General features: G+C 43.6%; 1 protein-coding gene and 1 long non-coding RNA gene across 2 annotated transcripts in view; one reads left to right on the top strand and one right to left on the bottom strand.

Annotated features, from left to right (window-relative positions):
- Positions 1–23,049, bottom strand: part of LOC126272190 (farnesyl pyrophosphate synthase-like) — a 246,943-nt gene that overhangs the window by 144,112 nt on the left and 79,782 nt on the right. The window lies entirely within an intron of this gene.
- LOC126272192 (uncharacterized) overlaps positions 1–23,049 on the top strand; it is a 133,237-nt gene that overhangs the window by 48,571 nt on the left and 61,617 nt on the right. The gene's annotated exons all lie outside the window — the stretch shown is intronic.

Genomic DNA, 23,049 nt, shown 5'->3' with positions numbered 1-23,049 from the left:
CACACATTCAAATCGACGCATTGTGAGAGCAGCGCCGGCCGCTGTGGCCGAGTTTCTAGGCGCTTCAGTCCGGAACTATGCTGCTACTGCGGTCACAGGTTCGAATCCTGCCTCTGGCATCGATGTGTATGATGTCCTTAGGTTAATTAGGTTAAGTAGTTCTAAGTCTAGGGGCTGATGACCTCAGATGTTAAGTGCCATAGTGCTTAGAGCCATTTGAACCATTTTTTCGTGAGAGCAGCAGTGGCCGAACGAAAATCATCTGCGGAAGAAATCTGGGCACATTTTCCGCCTGATGTGTCATCGAGGAACACTGGGAACCATCTGCTTGCGGCAGGACTAAGATCACGTATGACTCTGGCCAGGTTTCCACTGATACCACGGCGCCGCCAAGAATGGGTACATTCCTCCACGACACACAGGTCCCAACCAAGCTTCATGGAGCGACCGGCCATCAGTTACAATTCGTGGTCACATTTGGTATTTCTGCAGTGTAAAGTAACCAGTGCACACTGCATTACACAGATTTATCCTCGTGCTACTGACATTTCTTCGACGGAAAGGTGAGACAGCCGTTGTGGCCGAGCGGTTCTAGGCCCTTCAGTCTGGAACTGCGCGACCGCTACGGTCGCAGGTTCGATTCCTGCCTCGGGTATGGATGTGTGTATGTCCTTAGGTTAGTTAGGTTTAAGTAGTTCTAAGTTCTAGGGGACTGATGACCTCAGATGTTAAGTGCCATAGTGCTCAGAGCCGTTTGAGCCAGGAAGGTGATGTGCGTTTTCAGCAGGACAATGCACGTCTACAGACAGCTGCTGCGACGCAATGTGCTCTTCGTAGCGTGCAACTGCCCTGGTCAGCAAGCTCACCAGATCTCTCGCCAACTGCAGACGTATGTGACATGATGAGGCGAGATCCTACTCGTTCCCCAGGGCCTGCAAGAACCAATGTCAGTTTGCAACAAACAGTGCACGATGCTCGAGACAATCTATCGCAGGATGCCATTCGGCACCTTTATGGTTGTATGCATGAGAGAAAACACCTGCGTTGTCGGGAGAGCCTACTGATGCGATAGTTTGGGCACCCCTAACTGTGCTGTGTATATTTCATTTGGTCTGAATTTGTTAACAATGACGATCTACCTGTCACGTCACTCGTCAATAAAATGACCTTGATCTTGAGGATGTTGCATTTTTTTCGCCAGTGTGTAATACAAATAGCGTTACTTCCACGTGCTTCCTGCGGCTGCCGAATGCCAGGAAGGTTCCTTCACGTAGGAAGCGGTCGACTTCCTGCTCTACCTCTTCTACCTGTATTCGATCTTGTGTCCGTTTTCTAATGACCTCAACGCCGCCGTAACGTTAAATCCTAATATTCCTTCCTTTCCTTACTGAATACTATGCCCAAAGCGTAAAGTGGCCAACAAACACAATGGCGCAAAGCAGTGTGGTCGGTTAACACTTGGTGTGCAGTAAAGAGATGTGATTCAGCATCCACTCGTTCGAGGTTATCGGGCGAGGTAACGCAGCGGTTAAGAAATGGTTCAAATGGCTCTGAGCACTATGGGACTTAACATCTGAGGTCATCAGTCCCCTAGAACTTAAAACTACTTAAATCTAACTAACCTAAGGACATCACACATATCCTTGCCCGAGGCAGGATTCGAACCTGCGACCGTAGCAGTCGCGCGGTTCCCGACTGAAGCGCCTAGAACCGCTCGGCCACCGCGGCCGGCTGCAGCGATTAAAACCATGGACTCCTATTCGGCGGGGTGGCTGTTCAAATCCCCATCCAGACAGTCAGATCTGTGTTTTCTGTGATTTTCCTAAGTAATTTGAAGCAAAGTCAATGACGGTTCCTCTCGAAAGAACACCGCCAAATTCCGTCTCCATCCCGCTACAATGCGAACTTGTGCTGTGTCTCTAATGATCCCCTCGTCGAAAAGGACGTTCGCACGATATCTTGATTCCTACCTTCCTTCCTTTCGCTCCTTTCTTGATCGCACACTTAGAACGCCGAACTACCTAATAAATTTCGGTGCGATGGGCACAGACCATGCGTAGATAACACGACATCTAGACAATCTGCTTACTAAATAAAAATAAAATCGTACATCGTAATTAATAGCAATTGACCATCGTGCATCGTAATGAATAGCAGTTTCCCAAACCACTTGGTGCTGTAACTGTGAAAAGGATACAAACAAAGCTACGCTTTCGAGGATTCCTGTTGTGCTCGCTCTTTTATCTCTCTTTTAGAGAAATACAAATAAATAGAATTTCGAGATTATTCAGGTACTTGTAGGCAATAGTTTCATTATTCTCATTCTCAAATGTAGGATGTGAGCAATATATAGGGTGTTACAAAAAGGTACGGCCAAACTTTCAGGAAACATTCCTCACACACAAATAAAGAAAAGATGTTATGTGGACATGTGTCCGGAAACGCTTAATTTCCATGTTAGAGCTCATTTTAGTTTCGTCAGTATGTGCTGTACTTCCTCGATTCACCGCCAGTTGGCCCAATTGAAGGAAGGTAACGTTGACTTCGGTGCTTGTGTTGACATGCGACTCATTACTCCACAATACTAGCATCAAGCACATCAGTACGTAGCATCAACACGTTAGTGTTCATCACGAACGTGGTTTTGCAGTCAGTGCAATGTTTACAAATGCGGAGTTGGCAGATGCCCATTTGATGTATGGATTATCACGGGGCAATACCCGTGACGCGGTACGTTTGTATCGAGACAGATTTCCAGAACGAAGATGTCCCGACAGGAAGACGTTCGCAGCAATTGATCGGCGTCTTAGGGAGCACGGAACATTCCAGCCTATGATTCGGGACTGGGGAAGACCTAGAACGACGAGGACACCTGCAATGGACGAGGCAATTCTTCGTGCAGTTGAAGATAACCCTAATATCAGCGTCAGAGAAGTTACTGCTGTACAAGGTAACGTTGACCACGTTACTGTATGGAGAGTGCTACGGGAGAACCAGTTGTTTCCGTACCATGTACAGCGTGTGCAGGCACTATCAGCAGCTGATTGGCCTCCACGGGTACACTTCTGCGAATGGTTCACCCAACAAGGTGTCAATCCTCATTCCAGTGCAAATGTTCTCTTTACGGATGAGGCTTCATTCCAACGTGATCAAATTGTAAATTTTCACAATCAACATGTGTGGGCTGACGAGAATCAGCACGCAGTTGTGCAGTCACGTCATCAACACAGATTTTCTGTGAACGCCGGCCGTGGTGGTCTAGCGGTTCTAGGCGCGCAGTCCGGAACCGCGCGACTCCTACGGTCGCAGGTTCGAATCGTGCCTCGGGCATGGATGTGTGTGATGTCTTTAGGTTAGTTAGGTTTAAGTAGTTCTAAGTTCTAGGGGACTGATGACCAGAGTACTTAAGTCCCATAGTGCTCAGAGCCATTTGAACCATTCTGTGAACGTTTGGGGAGGCATTGTTAGTGATGTCTTGATTGGGCCCCATGTTCTTCCACCTACGCTCAATGGAGAACGTTATCATTATTTCATACGGGATACCCTACCTGTATTGCTAGAACATGTGCCTTTACAAGTACGACACAACATGTGGTTCATGCACGATGGAGCTCCTGCACATTTCAGTCGAAGTGTTCGTACGCTTCTCAACAACAGATTCGGTGACCGATGGATTGGTAGAGGCGGACAAATTCCACGTCCTCCACGCTCTCCTGACCTCAACCCTCTTGACTTTCATTTATGGGAGCATTTGAAAGCTCTTGTCTACGCAACCCCGGTACCAAATGTAGAGACTTTTCGTGTTCGTATTGTGGACGGCTGTGATACAATACGCCATTCCCCAGGGCTGCATCAGCGCATCTGGGATTCCATGCGACGGAGGGTGGCTGCGTGTATCCTCGCTAACGGAGGACATTTTGAACATTTCCTGTAACAAAGTGTTTGAAGTCACGCTGGTACGTTCTGTTGCTGTGTGTTTCAAAAATGGTTCAAATGGTTCTTAGCACTATGGGACTTAACTTCTATGGTCATGAGTCCCCTAGAACTCAGAGCTACTTAAACCTAACTAACCTAAGGACACCACACACATCCATACCCGAGGCAGGATTCGAATCAGCGACCGTAGCGGCCGCGCGGTTCTGGACTGTAGTGGCTAGAACCGCTTGACCACCCCGGCCGGCGCTGTGTGTTTCCATTCCATGATTAATGTGATTTGAAGAGAAGTAATGAAATGAGCTCTAACATGGAAAGTAAGCATTTTCGTACACATTTCCACATAACATATTTTCTTTTTGTGTGTGAAGAATGTTTCCTGAAAGTTTGGCCGTAGCTTTTTGTAACACCTTGTATACCACTCTGTGCCAAGGATTTAGTTTGTCTTTACTAATACTACGTTGATGTACATCTTAATGACTCATATAGATGGAGGTTTGCTTTTTCAAAACGCATCTATTTTAGTGGTTGTACGCCGTGAAAGATGGTTGAGCCGAAATTTTAACACTGATTGTAACAACGACGACCTCGTATCCATTATGAACAAAACGAAAATTGGGGAGGTAGTTGTTTTTCTGTTTTGACAGAAGAAGGAACGGCTCTGTCTCTTCCAGAAGAATCGTGTAAGGTATCAATGAGAGATATCTTTTGAATGATTTAATGGGAGTAATTGCAACCGTACCTCACATAAGTGGTCTGAATCCATCTCATCTATGGTATGGCTTCAGTTTGTGGGGACAGGGTTTCTGCCCTCCGAAATACGAGTAGCCCACAGTTCCCAGGTGAGAAACGCAAATAGTGGCGTGCCGCAATGTGCTAAAAAGGTTTGCGTGTGTGAGAACGTCGGAGGAGGATTGAGGACAGCGAGTGATACTCGAGGCGAGAACTGTCTGGCGCGCGCGGGAAGTCAGGCCCCAGGTGTGCAGGAGGCCCGGCGTGCGTGCCGTCGCACACGCGGACTCTGCCTGCCGCGCTGTGCCAGCAGGGGACCACCCAGGGCGCGGCTTATATGTGCTGCTGGCCCCGGGCTCTGTGTGGATGTTAACCGACACAGCCATCCTGGCGCAAGATTGGAAACCGTCAAACATTACGTCACGCTTACAGACTGCACTCAGAGTGGCTGAGCCTCGGTTGGAGAAATGGCGCGTTAGAGTAAACGTCGACAAGTGCGAAGCCGTTCTGTTCACTAGAAGACCGAAGAAACTGCGCAAACACCGATACTGCAGACCAATAACTCTACATGCACGCCCAATACGTTTCCGTGAGAAAGTCCAATACCTCGGTGTCTGGCTGGACCGGAAATTACTCTGGGGGGACCACATACAACACGTGACCAACCGAGCAAGCGCGAGGCTCAAACAGCTCTACCCTATGCTCAACAGGCGTAGCACACTGAACAGAAGGGTGTCGAGGTCCATGTACATGACACTTATTCGACCCCTGATGACGTACGCAGCCCCTGTCTGGGGATACGCTGCGCCCACACGCCTGCGCCATCTGCAGCTCATACAAAACACTCAAAATCGTAAGCAATGCTCCACGATACACACGCATCGCGAACCTTCACCGGGAATACCGACTTGAGACTCTCACGGAGGTAATCCACAAACTCACCACAAGACTATACAGAAACTCCAGACATTCGCAGAACCTGTTTATTCTGAATCTGGGGAACTACGGCCACAACCATAGATGGAAACAAAAGACCAAAAGACATACTTGTAAGGACCTAACATCTATGGCCAAGCACAAGCGAACACAACAGTATAGGTGAGCTCCTGTTAATCAGTCGTCATTACTGGATATCCAGCTGGAACACTCTGCCGAATAACTGGCATCACGCAGGGAAGCCGTACCGTACACTGCATGCAGACAAGCTCCACACATCCCCCACACAGTGACATGATCTATGGCCGATCTCCCACTACTGTATAACGATCTTGATTGTCCCAGGAATGCAGCGGCTGCAGAAACTGGGATACATTGCCACTCTTGCCACGGTAATAATGCATGATACCCATACTAACAAATCCAACCTTGCACGAACTATCGCAGCTAGTAAGCCACTACTGCTCTTACTACCCATCCCACTGTCGCAGAGGTTTTTTCCCACGGCAAAAGCCTTGGCACTTTTCTCCCTCTGCTCTTCAAATTGCTACCCTCATTCGCGTTTCGTCCACTATCCTTGGCACTTTTCTCCCTCTGCTCTTCAAATTGCTACCCTCATTCGCGTTTCGTCCACTATCCTTGGCACTTTTCTCCCTCTGCTCTTCAAATTGCTACCCTCATTCGCGTTTCGTCCACTATCTATCGCCTGATGGACCGTGTTAATGCGTAGTCTTACCCAGACGCACGGATAACATCACAGCCCAGCATCCTGTGATCCACTTATTAGATAACTAACATGTTGACGGACGTGACAGTAGAACTTTTGGTCCGGTCACCACGTTGATGCGGGCGTGGAGGGGCCACATCTCTTCTTAAAAAAAAAAAAAAATAATAATAATCACCGATAGTAGTTTTTAAACGGGTGTGCAGTATTTTTAAAGCACTGGAACCCTCAAAAATATAGAAACAGCACAAACGCAGTACATTACCATACTAATACGATGTAGGACAATCTTGACATTCAAAAAAGCTCCCAGCCCGCTCGGAATGGATAAATGCAGGACCTGTATGATTTTCAGTGGAATGTTACACCATTCTTCCTGCAAAATGGTGGAAGGTTCAGGTAACGACAGTGGAGGCAGATAGCGATCACGTACGCTTCTCTCCAAAGCAGACCACAAAGGCTCAATACCTATTACTGAGATCTGGCGACTGTGTTGGGCATAGGAGATGCGACAATTCATCGTCGCAATAATGATGCGAGCTGTGCACAAGAGCCCTGTCGTCTCGCAACACAGCATCGCCATTGGGGAACCAACAGCGTGCCATGGGAGGTAGCTGACCAGCCAAAATGGTCACATAATCCTTGCAGGGTACCGACGGGGCCCGTGGAATTCCCCGATACGGCTGACCAAATCATTCCCGAAGCCCCTTCTTGCGTCAGTCTTGGGACCGAAGCTTGGCAAGGAGTTGGAGAAAGCGTGAAACAAGACTCAGCCGACCAAATGACTTACTTCCATTGCTCCACAGTTGAGGTTTTATGGCTTCGGTTCTGTGTTTTCCTGTTACGAGCATTTGCGTCGCTGATGAGTGGTTCTGGAATTCCAGCTCGCGTGCCGTTCTCTGCTTATGGAGGTCATTTTGTATTGTTTTGGAGCTGACAGGGTTCGCGAGTGGGGCATTGTACTGCAGCTGTCTTTCCCATATTTTTCGCCACAGTCCTCTTCAATGGCCGTCTGTCATGATCACTCAACACACACGTTCGACCGTGTTGCAACTTGGCAGGGAATGTTTTTCTGCTTTCCCTTTACGCGTTATAAATAGTCGATAATGTGCCACTTGAAATACCAAACACTTTGGCTTCCTTGGTTATGGAGTCACCCGCCACGCGAGCACCAAAGATTTTGCCCCGTCCGAATTCACTTAGCACCGACATAATGTACTCACAACTACACAGAAAACTGTTCTGATCAAGACGAGTACTCACAATATATTGCACAGGTACTTAGTGTGGTCAAACACAACAGCGCAATCTGTAGGCTTCGCTAGCATCTGCATTTATGTTCAAGCATGCACTTCTCGCAGTGCCCATATTTCTGTCCAACTCCCGTAGTTTGAAAGTGACTCAATGAACCCTCTGTCAATGTGTGAATTGCAGAATATTCGTGCAGATATAGATGAAGATTCATATAAGGACATGTTGAACGCTGTACTTGAAATTAAGCAATAAAACTTGTAGTTTTGATGGAGCAGATAAAGTAGATCACGTAGCTTTTCGTGGACGAGGAAATAACCCCAGCACAACCTGTTTTTCCGCTTTCAGAGCGCCTGTAATCATTTCGCGACAGACAAAGCTTGTAAATTTGGCTGCCGCTGAAACGTAAGTCGCACACTCGGCAGGCGCAAACAAAGCGTTCCACTGCTGATAACAGCAGCAATGGGGGACACGTGGGGAACGTGTGAGCGCTCATGCGGCCTTCTCCCAAGAATAGTTAACCTGAGGTGCCGGGCCGCTTACCGTCCACACGGCCCTTCCTCGCAACTACTGCACTGTCTAGGTGTTGATGCCCTGGATATGCAATTAGTAATAAAAACGAGCGTAGAGTGAAATTTTTACAGACGTCAACGTCGTTAAGAACGCAAATATTTTATTATTTAGTTGGATCAAAAATAAACATAGGCAGTATCGGGAAGTTAGTTTTTTTCGTTTTCGCGTACTACCCGGCACAGCCACTATACAGCTTTGTGAGCACTGACTGAAATAAACTTTACGGTGTATAGTAATGTGCTCAAAAAAAAAAAAAAAAAAAAGGTTCAAATGGCTCTGAGCACTATGGGACTTAACTTCTGAGGTCATCAGTCCCCTAGAACTTAGAAGTACTTAAACCTAACTAACCTAAGGACATCACGCACATCCATGCCCGAGGCAGGATTCGAACCTGCAACCGTAGCGGTCGCACAGTTCCAGACTGTAGCGCCTAGAACCGCTCGGCCATCTCGGCCGGCTAATGTGCTCATTGTTATTGTCTACCAATAAGATAATAAATACAAACATGGGTTCAAACTCATGTCCCGTCATCCTGATTTACCTTCCCAATAGTTTTCCTAAATTATTTCAGGCGAATATTGAAATGTTTCCAAATATGAGGTGTTAGCCGTTTTTCGTCCACATCTTTCTCCAGTTTAGACTGTGCTCCGTCAGTAACGAACCTCGCTGTTGTTGAGTCGCTGAAGTGAGTCCTCCCTTCCTTCTTACTTTCACTCACATTACAGCGTCGTGTGCATTCAGACGCGTCGAAAAAAACGTATCTTTGACTTTACAAGCACAGAGAAAAACGTGTTTTCAGTGTTGCTGCTGCAGTTTTCAGGTCGAAGACTAGTTTAATGCAGCTCTTCATGCTACTCTACCCTGTGCAAGCCTCTTCATCTGCGAGTCACTACTACAATCTACAACCCTCCGAATCTCCTTACTATTACCCCCGACACTTCCCTCCAGTACTAAGTTGGTGATCCCTTAATGCTTCAGAAAATTGGAAATTTGTGGTAAGGCCTTATGAGACCAAACTGCTGAGATCATCGGTTCCTAAGCTTACACACTACTTAATCTAACTGAAACTAACTTACGCTAAGGACGACACACACATCCATGCCCGAGGGAGGACTCGAGCGGACCGTGACAAGATGCCTTAGACCGCTCGGCTACACCGTGCGGCGATGCCTCAGAATGTGTCCTATTAACCGATCCCTTCTTTTAGTCCGGTTGTACCACAAATTTCTCTTCTCCCCAGTTCTATTCACCACCTCCTAATAGTTACGTTTTCTGCCCGCCGGCCGCGGTGGTCTCGCGGTTCTAGGCGCGCAGTCCGGAACCGTGCGAGTGCTACGGTCGCAGGTTCGAATCCTGCCTCGGGCATGGATGTGTGTGATCTCCTTAGGATAGTTAGGTTTAAGTAGTTCTAAAGTTCTAGGGGACTAATGGCCACAGCAGTTGAGTCCCATAGTTCTCAGAGCCATTTGAACCATTTTTTTTGTGCCCATCTAATCTTCTTCTGTAGCACCATATTTCAAAAGCTTCTATCCTCTTCTTGTCTAAACGGTTTATCGTCCACATTTCACTTCCAAACATGGCTACACTACATACAAACACTTTTAGAAAGGACTTCCTGGCACTTTAATCTACATTAGATGTTAACAAATTTCTCTTCTTCAGAAACGTTTTTCTTGCCGTTGTTAATCTATATTTTGTATCCTGCCTACTTCGACAGTCATCAGTTATTTTGTTTGCCAAACAGCAAAACTCATTTACTACTTTAAGTGTCTCATTTTCTAATCTAATTCCCTCAGCACCACCTGATTTAATTCGACTACATTCCGTTATCCTCGTTTTGCTTTTGTCATCTTTATTCCCCTTTCAAGACACTGTCCACCATTCAGTTCAACTGCCTTTCCAAGTCCTCTCCCGTCTCTGACAGGATTACAATGTCATCGGCAAACCTCAAAGTTTTTATTTCTTCTCCTTGGATTTTAATTCCTACTCCAAATTTTTCTTTTGTTTCCTTTAATGCTTGCTCAATATACAGATTGAATAACATCGTGGACAGGCTACAACCCTGTCTCACTCGCTTCTCAATCACTGATTCCCTTTCGTGCCCCTCGACTCATATAACTGCCATCTGGTTTCTGTACAAAATGTAAATAGTCTTTCGCTCACTATATTTTATCCCTGCCACCTTTAGAATTTGAAAGAGAGTATTGCGGTAAACATCATCAAAAGCTTTTTCTAAGTCTACAAATGTTATAAACATAGGTTCGCTTTTTCTTAAGCTATCTTGTATGACAAGTCGTGGATTCAGTATTGCCTCGCGTGTCCCAACATTTCTCCAGAATACAAACGGATCTTCCGCGAGGGCGGCTTCTACCAGTTTTTCCATTTTTTGGTAAAGAATTCCTGTTATTATTTCGTAGTCGTTACTTATTAAACTGATAGTTCGGTAATTTTCACACCTATTTTCACTAACGACATGAATTAGGAACATCAATCTGACGTCTGCCTTCCCTGCGATTAGTTTTAAGTGGACGTTTCACTATAAATCGCTCCATACACAACTTCGATATATTTAATGGATATGATTGCTTCCAGTGACTGTTCGCACTCATGTAATCACAAAACAACGAGTCTTTTCGCTTATTTATGCGCAAGAAGATACCCTTGTTTACATTGACGGGCAACTACCAATACGTGCATCATGCAGATCATCTTGAATTTTGCTACAGTTTCCTACCATTGCAACTTCTGTATTTATAAGCGGAGACCAATACGTTTCCGTTCGAAGGGCGTACAGTCCAAAATCCGTATGCTAGTCAGACAAAATCGCCGTAAGCATTGATGCAGCAGGTTGAAGATACCCGTTTAGCATAATACCATGCTTGCTGCGCGAAGAAGTCCGTAACTAACCACCTTCCACACGGAGTACGTCTGTATCTCACCACTGACTTGTAGTATCAGCCACACGCAGTTGACGTCAACAAGTGTATGGGCCTGACGATGACGTTGCTATGACGTTGAAACTTGTTACCAAAATAAAATCGACACCTTAAATACAGCTGGAGGATTTTTCTTCATTTTTAATACAAATTTATTCCAGCTGACGTCCCGCTGTCCTCCATTTCAACTATGGATGTACGAAGATTCATGTATATTGTGAACAAGAAAAGTCCTGTAACGTTCCTATTGGGTACGCCCCTAGATACTTTTTGTCTCTGTTAAGAACGACGCACTGTCTGTTACTATCTGTGGACTGTTCAGTCCAGTCACAAAACTGGTATAATATTCCGTACGCTAGTAATTCGTTCATTAGATGACAGTGAGGAATTGTATCGAATTACTTTTAATAAAATGAAACTCATACACTTGCGGGACGCTAAGAGATAATCGACATTAAAATAATAGTTATAATATATTGCATTATTGTACAGAAATGATGCCTAGTAATCCATCGCTGTTTTATAGCTAAGTTTTAAAGTCCCGTCTACGTGAAGAGGCTGTCAAAGCAGGTTAACGACTGTGTGAACAACTGATAGTGGCCTGTTTGAATGAGTAATGGAGAACTCGTGTAGAGTGATTTACAGGGCCCCTGGGAAATGTAAATCAGAATGGCTAAAATTTGAGTCAGCCAATCAAATAGTGTGTCACTCACTGGAGCAGCTCGTTCTGGATGAAGGTATGATCCCGCTTTTCGTCTCGTCGACGCCTGTGTCGTTAGGGACAGTACACTAGCTTATTTGAAGGGCTGACAGCAAGTCGGTCGTAGATTTATTAGTGTACGCATCCTGCAGTCCTTCTGAATTGACTTAGCGAAAGTGCAAGAAATCGAAATCAGGATTGTTGTCTTAACCATTACGCCGCCCAACTAAGATGCATCACGGGTACCAGCAGTTGTAATGGGTCCATATTAAGTGTAGAACATCAGATGTCTTGTTTTACCTGAATCCTTAAGACAATACAGAAAAGTTTGGAAATTAACGTGCATCCTGCGGATTTGGATCCTCCTGATTTCTGTAATATTTTCGAGCTGGTAATTTGTTCTGCCGCCAGTATTCAAAACGGTTGTGTTTACAGTCTATTTCCACTGTGAGCTAGAGAAGAAAGGGGATCTTTAGGAATCTCAGAATGTAAGTACGTTGATAGATGACGTCCTCGAGTTGCAAGAACGGTGCGACCTGAAACTGTGTTTAGCAATCTCTGGCTCAATTAAGCGCATTTTTTCGGGAGAAAAGTATGCATCCTTGCAGGCAGTATTTTATGCTTTAGAGGAAAATCTCATGCACTGCGAGGGAGAGATAAGGCACTATCTTGTTTTCTTGCGAAGTTTGTGGTAAACGGCTTCCGACAGGTTTCAGCCAGTGTACATAGAGCAAGCAGGTACTTTGCGGAAAAACAAGTGTGACAAACAGGGCAGCTGTTTGGGATTTGCACAGTAACAACGGGAACTTTGAACTAATACAGCATTACGTTCGGATCGTATCGGGCAAAGTAATTTCGTGTAGTAACAGACAAAACAGGTACCTCAAAAATCATTTTTTAAAGTTATGTTTTGTTTAAAAAGCAAATACGGAGGAGTCATTACACAACAAAAATCGTAGAAAAAATCCGGCTTATTGAAATGATAATCAGGGACGCGAGTGAGACATTTTCATTTTCAAGAAGTACATTACGTGACATACTTAAAGCTTGACAAGAAATCAAAGGGATGGCCATGAAACATGTTTTAGAAAATAAGAAACATTTTTTTCCCGAGAACATTTTTTTCGTTTTTTCTGTGTTTGCTTTTTAAATCAGGTCTATTTAAACTACGTCTTAGGCAAAACACAATTTTTTTCAGAAATAAAGTTGTTTCTTCATGACTACTGTGCAGATGAAATGCTGTCAAAACGGTGAAAGAAGGGCACCAAAAGCCCAACCTAGCACCGTGTTTTTCAGACGAAGAATCAAAACAAAATAAACGTAATGTACATTTACAGTTTTTTGGCCTAGAATAGATAAATAACGACGCATTATGCATTAATTTTATAGAAATAAATTCCACCTACTACATTTGACACGTAGGTGTCGAAACATGTTTCCTTAAAAAAAAAAAAAGGGAAAAATAAATTATGTTTTGCATAAGGCGGAGATTAAATAAACCAAAATAACTACTAAGCTGTATTAGTTGTACTTACTTTAGTTTAATGCTTATAATCATTTGCAGTCCAGTTAAACCTTTTTGTAATAAAACTGATTTCTTTACATGTTATAATTTCACTTCCGGCACACCCTTCCAAAAATTTTGTTCGCCAAAGTACAAAGGGTGGAAAAAATACAAAAAATAATGAAAATATATTTTTATGATATTGAATCTGACAATTCTATTACATAACACGTCACAGTATTGTTTTGTGTGAAAAATCTTCGGCCGGCCGGGGTTGCCGAGCGGTTGTAGGCGCTACAGTCTGGAACCGCGCGACCGCCACGGTCGCAGGTTCGCATCCTGCCTCGGGCATGGATATGTGTGATGTTCTTAGGTTAGTTGGGTTTAAGTAGTTCTAAGTCCTAGGGGACTGATGACCTCAAAATTAAGACCCGTAGTGCTCAGAGCCATTTGAACCATTTGAAAAATCTTCCAATACAACTTCTATCCTGTTCTAGTCTGTCTGCTTGTTGTACACATTTCGCTTCCATACAAGGCTACATATCATACAAATACTTTCAGTACAAATCTTGAATGCTTGTTGCTCTGTAGCTTTCAGTATTTATTAATGGACGTGTCCTACACAGCATGAATTGCCCTAGAAACGTTTATTTGCTAAAACTGGGTTTCGCGTTTATAAACCATCATCAGTGGCATATGATACAGAGGAACAAACCACTGACGTTCATCGATGCCTATAAATTGACTACTTTAGCAGCAGTTGTCTAAGTCTACTTATATTATGTACCTTTATAGCAGTGACATGCGTGTCATTTAGTACGACAGGATGTGAATTATGTCCTATCACACAATATACAGGTTGTCATGTATATTACTGCTGACAGTCTTATGCAACGACAATTTTTTTGTTGACGTTTGACGTAACTGTCATATAGTATAAACACGGAACAGTACATTACTTGTCTTTTGTTATTTCATTATGTAATAAAGTTTATATTAGGTTCACACTGAGATACATTAAAACGAGATTTAGAGAACGTATTAATATTCATAAAATCAATCACTCAGCATTCGGCGCTCATTTAAGAGAATTCAAACGTTCTGATAATGACATTAACAAAAACATCGCCATTCTTCATAAAGCAGAGAAAGGCAGATTATTAAATATGCTAGAAGAAACTGAAATATGCATCTGTACTACAACACTACCCGACAACACACTTAATGAACAGATTTACGGAATAAGATGTATATACAAAATTTCAACAGTATGTTAACCAAATAATTTTAGATGGCAGTCTACACCCTGCATGCAAAATTGGACTTGTTACATTGAATTATTTTCCAATTTTATATCATTCGTATATTCTACCTTCATATAACAATTGTCGAAAAAAGGTTAATTTTCATATGGGAATGTATGTCACAAATATATATAAATAAGATCTTTGAAATAAGAAAAAAACAAGTACATTCTTTATCCTATCAGTTCCATGTTTAAACTGTGCGTCAGTATGTCAGACGTTATCAAGAACTGCCACCGTCTAAGACTTGACAGCAGTAACATACATTACAATCCGTATACTGTGTGGTAGGACAGATTTAAGATCTTATCGTATCAACTGTCACGCACGTGTAAGTGTAAATAACACAAATGCAGCGGAAGAAATACTGCAGAATGGCAAAAACTGCCAAGTGCATATGTGAATCGAAGTCTTTCTACGTCAGCCGCTGCTAGCAACCACGGAAGAAGAAGTGGTTTGGAGAACACATAAAGAAACACCATAAGCAATTTGTAGAATAAACGCGGAAGATGCCTTATAAATAACAGCGACAGCCGCGCGGGGTAGCCGTGCTGTTTAAGGCGCCTTTTAATTTGATTGAATACTGTGTGATCCCAGGGACTGATAACCTCGGCAGTTTGGTCCCAAAGGAACTTACCAAAAATTTCCAACAGCGAAACGTGTCTGGCATAATTCTCTTTAATTAAACTGCAGTAATCTCAAGGCGGAAAACAAATAGTAACCGATGGTAGATAACTTTTCGCTTCCTGTGTTTTTCCCTGTTACCTTCAGAAGTTCAAGTGCGTTCCAATCAACTTTTTCATGAGCTTTCTATAAATCTACAAATGCCACAAGCGTATCTTTGTCTTTCTGCAGTCCATCTTGTAAGATAAGCCTTAAGGTCAGTATGGCCTCGTGTGTTCCTATTCTTCGCCGGAACCCAAATTGATCGGTATCTACTTGTTTTTTTCACTTTTCTGTAAATAAGTATTTTGTAACTACGACTTACAAAACCGATGGCTCGGTAATGCCCACACATGTTAGCAGATGTCTTCTTTAGAAGTATGGGAGTTTATCACCAGCCTGTATAAAGCTACAATAGATTTGTCTTAGCTGACTCTCCGAAAGATCTAAATTATTTTGAGGAAATGTCACCTACTCAAGGGGACTTATTTCGACTTAGGTCCTTCAGAGCTCTGTCAAATTCTTCTCTCTACTTCATTCTCTTCAAAGTAGGGTAGTTTCCGTAACACACTTCAAGTGAAAACAGGGATGGTGCTTTTAATGAAACCTCGGTAGTTTCCTATGCTGGCCCTCCTCCCGAGCTAATGTTCCGTCACTAACGACCTCAATATCGACGGAAAGTTAAATTCTAGCAAGGCTTCCTTCCCTTAGCTTTTGCGAAAATGAGGACCAACTTGTTTAACGTCATGGATCGGCTCCTGCTCACCGTCTTTTAAGTTATTGAATTGGTCTGGGCAACATTACCTGTCTAAACGACAGCTAAGAAACAAGGGAAATTAGAAACTAAGTCTTAAAAAATACACTATCCGTCATTCCTTTTGTGCCAACCGCATAGGCGAATAATGAGAGACCTGATTGAGAGTGCCAGAGGACGTACACCTATAATGGAGTCATATAGCTCGTAATGGAAGTAAATATTTGCCAGAGAAGATCCTAAGAAGTCAAAGCAGTTCTTGAAATTAGAGTCAAAGCATTTACATGTTTTGCACCGACACACCACCTTGAAGAGTGTCAAAACTACTTATCTTCAACGTTATTTTCTCGGATCAAAACTGTTTTATCTTGTTTGAATCTAGTAGTAGCTACCATCTCTCTGTTATGTATAGACACAGCATCTACATAATCGTTTGTTTACGTATGCGTTATTTTCAAGCAATGTAATCTGTTACCTTAAACATGTCCTACACTTTTGCTGTTGAGATGAATTGCTCTCATAAACTCCTCTTTGTAATGCAAAATGCACCAGTCCGGAAAAGGAACGGCAATGCTGTCACGTCACTTTTATTGTCATGTTTTCTATTCATTATATCTGCTTAATTCTTGCGGGTTTATTCAATAACTTTGGTAATAATCAACACACCTCATCTCATCTCAGTCTGGGCTACTATGACGCGGTGATCTACATAAGGCGCTCTGAAATTGAAAATCTTCTCGTAAGAGTGCATTATCCAGCGTCACGACGGTCGAATGCTTGGCAGGATATTCTGGACCATTATCCAGCGTCAGGCCAGCTGAATACTTGTCACGATGTACTGGAGCTTTATCCAGCGGCATGATGTTCTGGATCATTATCCAGCATCACGCCGGGTGAATACTTGGCAAGATGGACTGGTGCATTATGCAGCGCCACGCCGGCTGAATACTTTGCACGATGTTCTGGATCTCGCTGGGTATCATAGGAGTTCCCTGCTGCACAAGATTAGGTGTGCACTTGACATGGGCCGCAAAATGAATAAAATGATAAAGTATGAAGTCTCAGCACTATTTCTCTACCGGGTTCCTAACGATCTGTTCGATTAGGACGTTTACACGTTGTAAGAGGGGATGGGAATTGTTCTCACTGAAGGTGTCCGCATTTTCTCGACAGTTAGTCAAACTAATCTCCATCATCATCATCATTTAAGACTGATTATGCCTTTCAGCGTCCAGTCTGGAGCATAGTCCCCCTTATAAAATTCCTCCATGATACCATATTCAGTGCTAACATTGTTGCCTCTTCTGATGTGAAGCCTATTGCTTCAAAATCATTCTTAACCGAATCCAGGTACCTTCTCCTTGGTCTACCTCGACTCTTCCTACCCTCTACTGCTGAACCTATGAGTCTCTTGTGTAACCTTGCTTCCCATGCGTGTAACATGACCCCACCATCTAACCCTGTTCGCTCTGACTGCTACATCTATAGAGTTAATTCCCAGTTTTTCTTTGATTTCCTCATTGTGGACACCCTCCTGCCATTGTTCCCATCTACTAGTACCTGCAATCATCCTAGCTACTTTCATATCCGTAACCTCAACCTTATTGATAAGGTAACCTGAATCCACCCAGCTTTCGCTCCCATACAACAAAGTTGGTCGAAAGATTGAACGGTGCACAGATAACTTAGTATTGGTACTGGCTTCCTTCTTGCAGAAGAAAGTAGATCGTAGCTGAGCGTTCACTGCATTAGCTTTGCTACACCTCGCTTCCAGTTCTTTCACTATGTTGCGATCCTGTGAGAATATGCATCCTAAGTACTTGAAACCGTCCTCCTATTTGGCACTCAGTCCGTTTATGTCTCTTTCCCACTGACATTACTATTGTTTTGGAGATGCTTATCTTCATACCATAGTCCTTACATTTCTGATCTAGCTCTGAAATATTACTTTGCAAACTTTCAATAGAATCTGCCATCACAACTAAGTCATCCGCATATGCGAGACTGCTTATTTTGTGACCACCTATCTTAATCTCACCCAGTCAGTCTATTGTTTTCAACATATGATCCATAAATAATACGACTGCTACGGTCGCAGGTTCGAATCCTGCCTCGGGCATGGATGTGTGTGATGTCCTTAGGTTAGTTAGGTTTAACTAGTTGTTAAGTTCTAGGGGGCTAATGGCCACAGCAGTTGAGTCCCATAGTGCTCAGAGCCATTTGAACCATTTTGAACCATAAATAATATGAACAACAGTGGAGACAGGTTGCAGCCTTGTCTTAACCCTGAAACTACTCTGAACCATGGACTCAATTTACCGTCAACTCTAACTGCTGCCTGACTATCTATGTAAAGACCTTTAATTGGTTGCAAAAGTTTGCCTCCTATTCCATAATCACGTAGAACAGACAATAACTTCCTCCTAGGAACCCGGTCATATGCCTTTTCTATATCTATAAAACATAGATACAATTCCCTATTCCACTCGTAACACTTCTCCATTATTTGCTGTAAGCTAAAGATCTGGTCCTGACAACCTCTAGGAGGCCTAAACCCACACTGATTTTCATCCAATTTGTCCTCAACTAATCCTCGCACTTTCCTTTCTACAATACCTGAGAAGATTTTACTCACAACGTTGATCAAAGAGATATCTCTGTAGTTGTTACAATATTTTCTGTTTCCATGTTTAAAGATTGGTGTGATTACTGCTTTCGTCCAGTCTGATGGAACCTGTCCCGACTCCCAGGCCATTTCAATTATCCTGTGTAACCATTTAAGACCTGACATTCCACTGTATGTGATGAGTTTCGCCTTAATTTCATCCACCCCAGCCGCTTTATTGCACTGCAATCTATTGACCATTTTCTCCACTTCCTCAAATGTGATCCTATTTCCATCATCATTCCTTCCCATTGTACATCGAAGTCTGAAACATTACTGATCGTATTTTCACCTACATTGACCAACTCTTCAAAATATTCCCTCCATCTGCCCAAGGCATCAACAGGATTCACCAGCAGTTTTCCTGACCTGTCCAAAATACTTGTCATTTCCTTCTTACCTCCCTTTCGAAGACTGCTAATTACACTACAGAATAGTTTTCCAGCAACTTGACCCAAGGTCTCCAACCTGTTTCCAAAGTCTTCCCAAGATTTCTTCTTGGATGCTGTAATTATCTGTTTAGCTTTGTTTCTTTCTTCAACATAACTTTCTCTGTCTATCTGAGTTGTAGTATGTAGCCATTTTTGATATGCCTTCTTTTTCCTTTTACAGGCTGCCTTGACTGTGTCATTCCACCAAGCTGTTTGCTTCATCCTACCTTTACACACTACTGTTCCAAGACATTCTTTGGCCACTTCTAGTACAGTGTCCCTGTACCTTGTCCATTCCTTTTCCAGTGACTGCAATTGACTACATTCAATTAACTAGTACCTTTCTGAGATCATTGTTATGTACTTGTGTCTGATTTCCTTATCCTGAAGTTTCTCCACTCTTATCCTCCTACACATGGACCTGACCTCCTGTATTTTCGGCCTCACAATACCAATTTCACTGCTGATTAAATAGTGATCAGTGACATCAAAGAATTCCCTCAATACACTTGTGTCCCTCACAGCCTTCCTGAATTCCTGATCTGTTATTATGTAGTCAATGAAAGATCTGGTTCCCCTGCCTTCCCAAGTATACCGGTGAATGTTCTTATGTTTAAAAAAGGAGTTTGTGATTACTAGATACTGGCAGAAGTAAAGCTGTGAGTACGGGGCGTGAGTCGTGCTTCGGTAGCTCAGTTGGTAGAGCACTTGCCCGCGAAAGGCAAAGGGGCCGAGTTCGAGTCTCGGTCGGGCACACAGTTTTAATCTGCCAGGAAGTTTCATATCAGCGCACACTCCGCTGCAGAGTGAAAATTTCATTCTGGAAACATCCCCCAGGCTGTGGCTAAGCCATGTCTCCGCTATATCCTTTCTTTCAGGAGTGCTAGTTCTGCAAGGTTCGCAGGAGAGCTTCTGTAAAGTTTGGAAGGTAGGAGACGAGATACTGGCAGAAGTAAAGCTGTGAGTACCGGGCGTGAGTCGAGCTTCGGTAGCTCAGTTGGTAGAGCACTTGCCCGCGAAAGGCAAAGGTCCCGAGTTCGAGTCTCGGTCGGGCACACAGTTTTAATCTGCCAGGAAGTTTCATCATATATATAGTACCAGGTAAGCAGGTTGCTAGCCTTACTTGCCCCGGGTCCCATTGAGTTTTACCCCTAACGGTTGAGGGACTAACCGGTGTATTTGGTAGTCTTTGCCGTCTGAGCATAAAGGTGGCTCCGACTCGGAATATGTCCGAGATGCCCAGCCTTATTCCAAAGTAACTGGTCAGGACCACTTACTTGGCCACTCATATGTTGCCCATGGTTCATGAACTAGGACATGATACCAGGAACCCACACCATGAACCACTGAACTAATCTCCGTCTGAACCAATTCATGCGGAGTACATTGTAGCGACGTGAACTGCAGCTCAATAAATGGAAGTTTTTGCATTTATTGAGAATGCTGCGAAATGACAGTGTTCGTCTGCAGACAATGACGATAGTGCCGACGAACTAGCTGACGAAATTGGCACTCAATCTAAAGGCATTATGGTACGTGCAAAGGCAGCTCAACAGATTAATGGTTTACTTGAAATTCCAGGCGGAAACGACTTCGGCCGAACTATTACTGATGAAACACCTACGTGGTGGCGGCTGCGATGGCCGAGCGGCTCTAGGCGCTTCAGTCCGGAACCGCGCGACTGCTACGGCCGCAGGTTCGAATCCTGCTTTGGGCATGGGTGTGCGTGATGTCCTTAGGTTAGTTAGGTTTAAGTAGTTCTGAGTTATAGGGGACTGATGACCTCAGCTGTTAAGTCCCATAGTGCTCGGAGCCATTTGATTTGAACCTACGTGACCGTGTTGCACATAAACGACATACGAATCTGGTTCAAAAGAAACTTACTGATTATTTTAGTGTTGAAATTTGCTGTTTCGTTCTGGTTAACATTTTCTTGATGCCAAGGGTAACCTGACGAACTACTGTAGGGATTTTGATATGGTATTCACTAATAGAAAAACTAAGTCATGTGGAATGTTTGGGTGTATAGTTTATAACTGTAGTAATGATGAGCATGTAATATATATCTTGTAATTTATTGGCATTTGGATGACAATACGGGTTAATGATGGGAGTTACGTGCTATTCAGTTACAGAGGAGGCCGTATCGGCCGGGAAAAGCAGCAAAGTAAACAGATGTTGGAGCTCCAGAGAAGAAATTGAGCATAATCTACGTATACGTCAATACATGTCTTCTCTACATATTACGCCCCGTCTATGTTATTCAATTTGTATGTGGAAGCTAATCTTAGGAACAACTTTAGTGATTTTGATACGGTATTCACTAATAGACAGATTAATTGACGGGGAATGTTTGTGTATGTATTACTTCGCCGGAGTGGGTCCCAAGTATTGTACAATTTGTATCTTTATGTGAAAATAAATATAACATGTGTGTTTAAAGCATTTGATTCCTGTCATTACATTTTCTTCAGACATTCCGGATTTTCGATTATCCGGATGAACTAAGGTCCCACTTAATCCGGGTAAATGACGTTCCACTGTATTTATTTACAACCGTTGGTTCCATACTTCAAAACACTCAGTTTAGAACCCTCTTCTGTCTGTATAGTTCTGCCTCTAAAGTCTGGCACATCTCGAACGCTGCAAATGAAAACGCCACACTAAACAATAAGGACGACAAGGCTTTAACATCCTACCAACAACGAGGTCGATAGAGACAGATAGTACAGTCTCGGACTCGATAAGTAGTTAGAAGGAATCATCCCGACGTTTGCCGTAAGTGATTTAGGGAAATGCGGATAACCTGTAACTGGATGGGCGGATGCGGATTTGGGCCGTCGTCCTTCGGAATGCGAGTCCATTGTGCTTACCACCGCACCATTTCGTTCGGTCAGCAACGTCATACCGTGCCACGCCATGTCTCACTTGTAAGTTCGTTTCCCTGAACGTCGATCGTTGGTTCAGTGGGTAAGTCTCAGACTGCCATTCCAAAATGTTGGGATTCTAGTTTTCATCTTTCACCTTTCGCAATGACGTCTTGATGTGAAATATGCGTAACTGGATATTGGTCCCTGTAAAACTGTTGATGTGATGTCGTCCGTCATACGACCACACCGCCGCCTGAGAGATCTACCCGACTGCGATTCTCTCGATAAACGGAACAGAAGAACGGCTGTGCTAGCCAAAGGGTACACAGCCAGTCGCAGTACTTAGTGTTCGTGTAGTGTTTTATTTTACTACCCCTGTGAACGGCTCCGTGTTTTTACTCATATGCCTACTGTTTTTTGTCTACCAATATGTTTTGTTTTTCTGTGTCTTCCTTGTTTCTATTTGTACTGTCTGTGGCCGAAGAGCAGCGTAATTTTGCCGCTGCCGGCCCACCTTTTGCATAAGGTGTTCAAATAACAATAAAGAAAAAAAAAATCGCAGTACTTATGCTCGCCGGGAGGCGCCGCTAGGCCACTTCACGTGCAGCAGGAGAGTAGTGCAATTGTGCCAGTCTGCAGTTCGTAGCCGCGCTCAGTGGTCAGCCAGCGCCGATGTTAGTCAGTCATCGTCTGCAGCTCAGCAGTTGCTGCCATCAAGTCTTTGTAGTTCACTTCCAAGCTAGTCTTCAAATTCGCCGCATTCGACATTCAAGATTACGAGGTATTAATTCGTCACTGCAAGATATGTGATTTGAAAATTATGCCACTCTACAGATGCTTAGTCTAGTCGCGTCTTCATAATTGTCAACCCACAGATCATGGACTACAACAATTTAAGTAATAAATACTTTCTTATTTTGTACTCCTGCTAATTATTCGTGTTTTTCTGTTGTAGCTACCAATCAGTTTTGGCATAGTAGAACCCACGTTGCCACCTCCTTGGCTACCTCATGTTGATGGACTCGGTTATGGTGGAAGATAGAGAGCCACCAGTTGGTTCCTATAAACCTGGC

Source organism: Schistocerca gregaria, chromosome 5, assembly GCF_023897955.1.
Source record: "Schistocerca gregaria isolate iqSchGreg1 chromosome 5, iqSchGreg1.2, whole genome shotgun sequence".
Taxonomy (NCBI): Eukaryota; Metazoa; Arthropoda; class Insecta; order Orthoptera; family Acrididae; genus Schistocerca; species Schistocerca gregaria.
The sequence above is the reverse complement of the archived record's forward strand: the minus strand, read 5'-3'. Positions and strand labels throughout refer to the sequence as shown.